Source organism: Monodelphis domestica, chromosome 1 (genome assembly GCF_027887165.1).
Source record: "Monodelphis domestica isolate mMonDom1 chromosome 1, mMonDom1.pri, whole genome shotgun sequence".
Classification (NCBI taxonomy): domain Eukaryota; kingdom Metazoa; phylum Chordata; class Mammalia; order Didelphimorphia; family Didelphidae; genus Monodelphis; species Monodelphis domestica.
In genome coordinates, this window is record NC_077227.1 from 567,498,669 (window position 1) to 567,509,362 (window position 10,694).

Here is a 10,694-nt window from a genome sequence, read left to right on the forward strand (position 1 = left end):
AACCTAGTTTAGTCTGCCTGTTGAAATATTTTGCTGGAATGCAATCACTGCAAATTTTATAGATTTTTTCAGCTACAAGAAAGAAAAGGGTGGCAGATGGACACACATAAAGAAAAAAATTTCTTAAAAGAACTCAGGAAGCCCTGAAACCAGAGCTACTAGTCTTCTCTGAAAACCACATGCCAAGTAGGGAAATATGGAAGCCACAGGCAAATTTTATTAAAACTATATACTTATTAAAATATATGAAGTATAATACAATATTACGAGCAATTTTCTCTCATAAAATACATCAGTAGATTATGAAGTCTGTTTTTCACAAAGTGAATATGAAACAAAGCTGGGAGTATTGGGCAATGCTAGGTTGCTCAATGGATTGAGAGGCTGGCCTATAGAGAGGAGGTCCTAGGTTCAAATTTGATTACAGACAGTTCCTAGCTATGTGACCCTACAATTGGGTAATTGAAATATTACTGCATTGTGTCCTACAAACATGTAAGGTAGAAATTATTTTAATTGGACCCTAATTGAAGGGCTTATTGTGAATTGATTCTTATTTACTCAAAATTCTGTATACATGGATTTTTGATATTTTGATTCTGATTTTGGATTTTTCTTTCTCCCAAAAAGTTTAATTTTCCTTCCATTTTTTATGTTTTGTTTTTCTTTTGATAATTGAGTCATACATCCCATAACTTGGATCTCTTCAATTTCCTTTTCCCCTCTAATTGCTATTGCTAGCATTTCTAATACAATATTTAATATTAATGGTGATAATTAGCACCCCTGCTTCACTCCTGATCCTACTGGGAATGCATCTAACAGATTCCCATATCAGATGATACTTCCTGATAATTTTAAAGAATTACTCATTATAATTATGAGAAAATGTCATTTTATTCCTATATCTTCTAGTGTTTTCAATAGGAATGTGTGTTTATGTCTTATGTTTATGACAAAAAAGTCAATGACTTTTTTGCAGCTATTGAGATAATTATGTGATTTCTATTAGTTTGGTTGTTGATATGGTTAATTGTGTGGTTAGTGTAATGGAGAAGGTTTGTAGTTGGTAAAAGAAACAGGATCTAGGAGAGACAGGTGATGTTTAAAATTGGCTCAGAGAGAGGACAGAGGGTTTGAAGAATTTCCCCCTTTAGCCTTCTGTCCTCATTGGCTGCTCTCACAGATTGGGTCTTGTCCCCTTCCACTACTAGGGCCTAAAATGTTTGGTCCTGGGAAGATTTCTCTTCTCCTGAAGCTGTTTTACTCACATTTGAATCAAATTTAGGAAAGGATAATCACTTTAATGTAAATTAATTCAATTGGGGTAATTCAAAGGAATGGCTAGCAGGGGAAAGAATGGAAAATGAAAGTGGGGAAAAGGTGGGTTGCTTTCTCTCTAACCCCTTTCCCCTCCCTCCTCAAGTGTGAGAGGAACTCAGGCTTTGGCAGCCTGAGCCCCCTGAGAGAGAGTCAGGTTGACTGACCCTGGGTTTGGCCCCCTGGCCACAGTTCAGACCCAGGGCAACAGGAGCTGATATAAAGTCTGACAGAGACTCAAAATGTCTTTTCTCAGGTTTCTCTTCAGTAGTCTTTCCAATTGGGAAATGTTGGGGGTAAGGATTTCCAGTCATTAGCAGAAAAAAGGTGGGTAACCCTCCGGAGAAAGTCTTAAAAAGTCCTTTCTCCTCAGCTTCTCAAAACTGAGAGACCAAATGCTCTTCAGAAGTAACCTTCTGGCTTCACAAGATTCCAATCTCCTGGGGCCTCTCCCCTGATGAGGAGAAAGATTCAGCCTGGCACTCTTCCTTTACTGCCAACCTCTGTCATATTAGTTTTCCTAATATTAAATCATCCATGCATTTCTGGTACAAATCCTCCCTGGTGATAGGGAATAATCATTGTGAGAACTTGCTATAGACTTTTTACTAGTATTTTATTTAAGATTTTGCATCTATGTTCATTATGGGGATAGTTCTACAGTTTTCTTTTTCTATTTTTGGTCTTCCTGAATAGGGAATGAAGACCATGTTTATATCATAAAAAGAATTTGGAAAGACTTCTTCTTTGCCTATTTTGTCAAATAGTTTGTAGAGTATTGGGACTAATTGATCTTTAAATGTTTGATAGAATTCACCTGTGAATCCATCAGGAAATGTTTGATAGAATTCACATGTGAATCCATGTGGCCCTTTTGATTTTTTCTTAGGGAGTTCCTTGAAGTCTTGTTCAATTTCTTTGTCTGAGATGGGATTATTTAACTGTTGTATGTCCACTTCCATTAATCTGGGAAATTTATATTTTTGTAAATATTCATCCATTTCATCTAGGTTGCCATATTTATTTCCTCATAATTGGGCAAAATATTTCTTAATAATTACCTTAATTTCCTCTTCATTACATGTGATATCACCATTTATATTCATAATACTGTTAATTTGGTTCCCTTCTATTTTTTAATTGGATTAAATAATATCTTATCTATTTAATATTGGATTTCCAAAATACCAGTTCCTAGTCTTATTTATTGCTTCAATAGTTCTTTTGCTTTCGATTTTATCAATTTCACCTTTAATTTTTAGGCTGTCCAATTTGCTCTTTCTCTGAGGGTTTTTAATTTGTTCTTTTTCTAATTGTTTAAGTTGTAAGCCAAATCCATTGATCTCTTCGATCTTTATTTTGTTGATATAGGCAATCAGAGATATAAATTTTCCCCTTTGTATTGCTTTTATATTATCCCAAAAAAATGTGATATGTCATTTCTTCATTGACATTCTCTTTGATGAAATTAGTAATTGTTTCAAAAACTTGTTCTTTAACCCACCAGTTTTGGAGAATAAGATTATTTAATTTCCAATTAATTTTTACTTTGCCTCTTACTAATTAAATTTTTTTCACATAATGATCTGAAAAAGTTGCATTCATTCTTTCTTCTATTCTGTGTTTTTTAATGTTTTGGGTTTTTTTTTTTTTTTGCCCAACTACATGGTCAGTCTTTGTGAATGTTCCATGTGATACTGTAGCATTTTTTTCTCTAACCACAGGTATGCAAATGATAAGCAAAATATCAAAACTATAAAAAAGAAATTTATTATGAGAGGGTCTATCCCACAACAAATCTGGACCCCTGGTCATGACCAGGGGACCCCCAAAACTGGGAGAGACATTCCTTTATATCCCAAAGAATTAGACAACTTTTATACCACTAATGGTCATAGCCCTCAAAAATAGAGACACCCAGAAGCAAATAAGCATTGGTTAAGTCTGGTAGGAATCACTCCTTATTTGTCCATAGGTTAGTTCAACTAGGAAGCACCCCTTATTTAGTGAAAGAAATCTTTTATTCATGAATTAAAAATCACTTAATGGAAAGGAGGGAAGCAGTGATGCCTGGGCTAATAGAGGGTAGTAATGAGTGTTACCAGGTTCTGAAATAATGGGCAGGCATCCTGATACATAATAGATAATAAGTTATGGTGCCTGATAGAGCAACATTGAAGGGTGGGGCTGGCAGTTGTTCCATAATGCAAAACTTTACTACCTATACCATAATATTCACAAAAGCCTGCTACAATCATGACTTATGCTGACTATATTAGAATTACAAATACAATTATCTCAAGACAACTGATAACATTAAAATTGAATCTTCATTTTATAGGGGTAAGGAGATTTTTCTCCCACACTTCTAAAAAGAAGGTGTATTCCTTTTTATTCCTATTTACTTTTCCCCAGATATCTCTTAACTCAAATCATTATAAATGATTCTAAATCATTTCTTGCTTCTTGCTTCTTTATTTTTTGGTTTGATTTATCAGGATCTGTTAGAAGAAAGTTGAGGTCTCCCACTTGTATAGTTTTACTATCTATTTCCTCCTCAAATCCCAAGAGTTTCTCCTTTAAAATTCTGAATGCTTTACCATTAGGTGTAAACATTTTGAGTAATGATATTTCTTCATGGTCCATACTGCCTTTTATCAGAAGGCAATTTCTTACTGATCTCTTTTAATCAGATCTACTTTTACTTTTACTTTGTCAGAGATCATGATTTTAACTCCTAAATTCTTTTTCTCAGTATATTTCAAATAAATTCTGCTTCAACTTCTTACCGTTACACTGTGTGTGTCTACATGACTCATGTGTATTTCTTATAGAAAACATAAGATATTATTTTGGTTTTTAATCCACTCTGCTATCTGCTTCCATTTTGTGGGTGAGTTCATCCCATTCAACATTCAGAGATATGATTACATGTATAGTTCCCACCAATTTTATTTACTTTATTATTCCTACCCTATCTTTCCATATTTTTTCTACAGGAGTGTTTTACTTTTAATCAGTCCCCTTTCTCTCCACCCTTATTTTACTTCCTTCACAACCCATCCCTTCTAATTACCCTTCTATTTCTCTTTAAGATCTATTCATTGATCCCCACCCAAACCTTTCCCTCCCTTTGGTACCCTGCCTCAACCCTCCCCTTCCCTTTCTACTTTCCTGTAAGATAAGATTCTATACCTCAAAAACTCTGGCTGTTCTTCCATCTGAGAACTGATTCCACTGAGAGGAATGTTTACATATTACCTATTAACACTTTCTTCCTCCCCTTCCATGAAAGTATTCCTCCTCCTGCCATGCCCTCCTTTATGTGGAATAATTTAAGCTATTATAATTCTTTCTTAGTGTTTTTCTTGGTGTCATCCTCTTTTGTCTTTTTTTGTAAAGGACAGAAGTTAAAGCAGAATGAGCAAAGTGGGTCTCCTTCTAAATACACTGTGAAAGGTAGGAAGAGAAAAGGGATTTCCGTGTTATTTGAGACAAAACCAAACAAGAAAAAGTGCAGGCTGACCAACACCACTTCCCCACCCCCACCTACTTCACCTAACACAGAGTCAGGACCCAGGCAACTTCCTGAATTCTATAAGGTGGGAAACACTAAAGCAAAAGCACTATAAACCTACACCTAGAGGTGCCAGGTCCTGGTAGTGAGACTTTCAGTTTAATATCACTGTACTGACAGTGATAGTGGCAGCCAAGGAGGCAGCACAAAGGTGATAGCAACAGAAGCAGGAAAGATAGTTTCTGGGCAAAACACTGAAAAGCTTGCTATATCATAAACAACAATAACAAAAAAAATAACAATACATCACAGACCTACCCCCTGGAAATCCCATGTTTTGGTGTTGGGGGTTCAAGTTCTAGACCACTGGCTTCACTCTGGAACAGCATTAGTGGCAGTAGTGGCAGCTGTAGCAACAGCAGCAGGGTCAAGGAAGATAAACTATGGACAAAATATTGCTAAGGGGAATACGCTAAAAGAAAAATACTGAAGACCTACCCCTTGCAATCCCAGGCACTGGAATGGAGGGTCAGAGCTTAATAATACTGGGCTTTGTGAAGATGGAATTTAGCTATTCCCTATTTGTAAAAATGAAGATACTTAGTTTAACAAAATCAGGAATGTCTTGGGAACTTTAAAATTGCTCCACCCTACTTAGACAATACTTTAGGGGAAGATACAGTGGTCATCTACTGATTGAACAATGAAGGTACCTTATAGTGAACCTTTTAAGCTAAGTCTATTTTTGGATCTTAATACAAAAAGATGTTAAGTAACTATCAAGGTTAAATTAGTCACAAAAAGTTCTAGTAACTAACAAAAGGTGAACTTAACAAAGAAGTGTTCAGTAACTCTAAAGATATAATTTAATCAAAAGAAAATGAGAACTAAAAGTATGGGCAGTCCTGGAGAAAAGCCTTTGATGTGATTGGTAGATGTGAAAATTTAGAGCAGGAGACACAAGGGTGAAAGATGCATATATTTTGATCACTTCCTCTCTCTGGCACCTTTTGCTGTGGAGAATTGGCTCTTAGCAGCATGCTGGCTCTTTCAACATCTTAGCATGGCTAAAAACTATTGTCTGATACAGTGGTGAGTTTCTGGCTGAGTTTCCCTCTTTTATTTTTCCAACTTTATCCCCATAGAAGCCTCTATTCTTCTTCAGAGACCTAGAGGTGGGAATTTTAAACTCCCCCTGGCACAGGCCAGGTAGGAGAAATCCTATATCCTCTTCCCTCCTCATTAAATTCCTTCCCTCTATATTAAATTACCATAAATTTCCAGTCTGACTTGGGTATTTTATTTGGGATTTTCCCCAGTGACCAAATAAATCTAGATTTTAAGTCACTACCATAAAAATATCTTGACAGCTTCCTCAGCCCTCTGAAAGAGAAGTTAAGAGAGCCCCAAGATAAAGTCCTGAGAGATAGAAGCTAAGATAAAAATGACAAGCAACATGCTGGAGTCCCCTTCTTGAAGGGGAAAATGAGTAAACAACACCAAAGAAAGCTCTCAATGCTGGAAAATTTCTGTGGATAAAAAAGAACAAAAAACAGAAGCCAAAACACAAGTTGAGAAACAAACAAACACATGCAAAATATATAAAAAAGGGAATCTGATCACAAGCTCTGGAGAAACTCATAAGGAGTTCAAGAAAAAACTAAGAGAGATAGAAGGAAAATGAAAAGAAGAGTGGGAAAAATGGAAAAATGTAACAGGAAAATAGCAGCGTAAAAGGCAAAATTCATCAAATGTAAAGAAACACTGAAATAAAACAACATAATAAGAACACTAAAAAATAAGAATTGATCTGCTGAATGAACAGGCAAAGAAGTCTAAAGATGAAAAGAGTGCCATGAAAAGCAAAATAGTCCAAATCAAAAAGGAGAATGAAAAAATCATGCATGAAAATTGGTATTTCAAGACTAGAATTGGGGAAGTTGAAGTTAATGGTTTCATGAGACATCAGGAAATGAGAAAACAAAATCAAAAGAATAAAAGAAGACAAAAACATTCAATTTCTCATTGAAAAAACAACTGATGAGGGAAATAGGTGGAAGAGAGAAATTTGAGAATTATTTCACTACTTGAAAACAATGACAAAAAAGGCTATACATCATATTACAAGAAATTATCTAAGAAAATTTCCCTGATACTCATGAACAAAGAAGAAAAACAGATGTTGAAAGAATCCACAGATTCTACATTTAATTCTCAAATGACAACTTCCATGAATCTTATGTCTGAGTTCAAGAGCTTCCAAGCCAAGGAGAAAACACTGCAACTAGACATGAGGTAACAATTCAGATACCACAGAGCTCCAGTCAGGATTACACAAGATATGGTAACTTCCCCACTGAAGGACCTCAAAGCATAGAATATGATATTCCATGAGGGAAGAGAATTTGGTCTAAACCCATGCATTACCTACTTATCAAAATTGACTATATACTTCCAAGGTTAAGTATGGGCTTTTAATAAAATAAAAGATTCCAAAGCATTCACAGAGAAAAGATCAAAATTAAAGAGAAAAATTGATGCCCAAATATAAAATTCAAGAGAATCATAAAAAAGTAAATAAGAAAGAGAAAAAAAATAAGGGTTTCAATAAGTTGAAGTTGATATTGAGCTAAAAGGAATAATGAACAGGAGGAATTCTATGTGGACTGGAATGACCTCCAAGAATTTAATCAGAGTGAAAGGATCAGAAACAGGAGAATTTTGTATACAAAGACATATATACTTTGGCACAATTTGATATAATACACTTCTCTACTAGCAGCAATGAAATGATCCAGAGCAATTCTGAGGGACTTATGAGAAAGAATGCTATCAACATGAAGAGAAAGAACTGTGGTAGTAGAAACACAGGAGAAAAACATATGATTTATCACTTGTTTGCATGGTTACATGATTGGGGATTTTGGTTTTAAAAGATTTCTCTGTTATAAAAATGAATACTATTGATATAGGTGTCAAGTAATAAGTCATGTATAAATCAGTGGAATTGCTTGTCAGATGTGGAAGAGGAAGAGGGGAGGAAGAGAAAATAAATCATATAACAATAAAAAAATATTTTGAGATTTTTTAAAATTGTGACATATTCTGAGGCAGTTGGGTGACCCTGTGGGTAGGGTGCTATGGTTGTTATCAAGAAAATCTCCATTTACATCAGGCCTTAAATACTCACAAATTGTGTGATTATTGAAATATTATAGAAACTATCTCTGTTTCCTCAAATGTACAACAGTTATAAAACCACTTGCACAAATTCTGATATAAAATGAGATGATTAGTAAATAAGTCCCTGAGATATAGCAGGTACTTGGAAAATGTTATTATTCTTATTATTATTACTATTGTTGTTTTTGTCACTATTACTTTAATTAGTTCCTTTACCACTTAAATGATGTTTTCTGAGTTAATCACCACATAAACTGCATATGATAATTCTAATATCTCTGCAAATGTATTAATTGTTTTATCGTTCTTCTCTTATTGCTCTAAGTAGCTCTCATAGAGCTCTGGCCTATACTGGACAGAGAAGAAGAGAAGATCCACATTTTAAGTCTGTACTTGCTAATTCAGATGATATAGATTTTATTTATTAGCATATGCTTATTTTGTATTACAAAAATTTCTTCCTATGCTTATTGTTTTCAAAATTCATAAATACTGCATTCAAAGAACTTTTGCTTATATTCATATAGTTGTAGCTTAAATTGTTTTATCATTATTAAATGTTATCAATAATCAATATTAATTAATATTAAAATGTTAATAAATATTCAAAATATGTTCATTGATTTCATAATGTTAAACTGTTCTTCTAACTTCAATTAGTCCTACTTGGCTATGGCAATTGAAGTATATTTGAAAAAAAATTTAATAGTCTATTTACCAAATTTTTGCTAAAAACATTTGTATAGATATTCATAATTGATTTTTGGTTTTGTTTTATAGTTTTCTTTTCCCACCTGATTTGATAGGTGTACAAGATATTCAGACAAGATTGGCACCTCTTCTGGGAAGGACTCTTCAAGTGTTTTTCAGGATGTTCATCCATCCACTTTCAACATCCATCTTTCACCCAACTGTCCCTATGGCAAGCATATCAGCCATACTCTAGTGAAATCATCTCAGCAGATGAACTAAAATCAAGTGATGGTAACCCACAGACCTCAAATCCTTCAGTGAGATTGAAGAATGTCTACCAAAAACATATGCAGGCTTTCCCTTGCAGAATGGGCAGATGGGAATATTGTTTTTCTAAAGTCCATATAAAACCAACTGTGGAAGTGTTATAAGGGAGGGAGATCTTGTGGTATTAAAAGAGATAGTTGATCATGATTTTGCATATCCTGATCCCACAAGGTAACTCCCTATGAGTGTATTAGAGGGTTGGTTTGGGTATTATGCTGAAAGAGTTGATAATATCTGCCCAGAAGGTGGAAGGAGGGTGAGATGGATTCCCCCCTTTAGTCTCCTTCAAATATGTATCTCCACTAACCCTGTCTTTACTCGCCTCTTATAACTGGTTTTATAGATGAACCTCTTCTCTTGGAGAAAGAGAGACAAAGCAGCTCTCTTCCTCTTCCACTATGACTAGGAAGTCAATTTAGGATAAATGACAACTTTATTCTAACAATTGTGGTTAGGAATGAATTAGAAAGATTTCTGAAGGTTAGGGTCTATAGGAAAGAGGGGAAAGGAAATCCGTGTCTGTCTCAAATCTCCCTTTCCCTCCCTCCAATGTTGAGAGACTCAGGCTTCACAGCCTGGTCTCTGAGAGTTCAGGTTTTGTGACCCCTGGTCTCTTGTCACAGCAGAGCCAATGTCCAGACCCAGGGTGTCCCAGGAGCTGTATGAGACCTTCTTACGCTGTTTCTTATTCTTCTCAGATTTCTGCCACACCTCTTGGTATACTGGGTGGGGGGTTAAATTCAATGAGGGATTTCTTATGGCTCAGGATTCAGTCTCTGATCAGACCATCACCTTTGCTATCTCAAGATGGAGAGAGACCAACTACATCTCCCTGGAATCTCTCTTCCTTCCAGATTCCAAGCCTTCTCAACCACCCCCCATTGTGAATGGAAACCTTTGCATTCCTTCCAGGCTCTGTCCTTCAAAGTCTCTGGATTATTCTTCTATCACATGAGGAAGAAAGCAAAGATGGATACACTCTCAGCCCTAGGCCAATACAATCAGGTGGGGAGGATAACACTATTATGTGGAAGAGAGACCCTGCAATAAATGTTGTAAAGGTTTCTAGGATTTGACAGACCTTGCCAGAGAGGGCAGTTCTCTCCACTGGCTGAGAGCACGGCTGGCATCACCCTCAACCAAGGCCAAAGAGATAGATCTGACTCCGGGTTAGAATAACAGTTGTTTATTCAGGGAGATGTTAGGGAAGGCTATTAGATAGGAAGGTTGAGGAGAAATCCTTATCTCTAAAGATGGCTACCTTGAAATCCCCTTCTGTCTTCCCTTGTGAAGACTCTGCTTAGCCAAGCTAAACCCACTCACTACTGCTCTCTCTAACCGTGGATCCACTTGCCAAAATGCCTAATCCTAACTAAAACCCACTCAGGGGTTAGAGTTGGTTAGAATAGATTTGTAGTGCAAGAAATCCAGAGTTGAAGTGGTCTGGTTCACCTCTGAGAAGAAAACCCCTCAGAGGCTCCCTTAAGCAGTTCAAACTTCTTCCTCCCTTCAGGTTAGCTCTTCATATTCAGTAGTAGAGAGGAATCAGGTGGCAACTTCAGTTGATGACAGGAATGGAACCAGAACGGATTGGGAGCAGGTTAGAGATGACCAGGAGTTCAGAGCTGAATTCTTCAGCCCTAAAGCCTCCAAC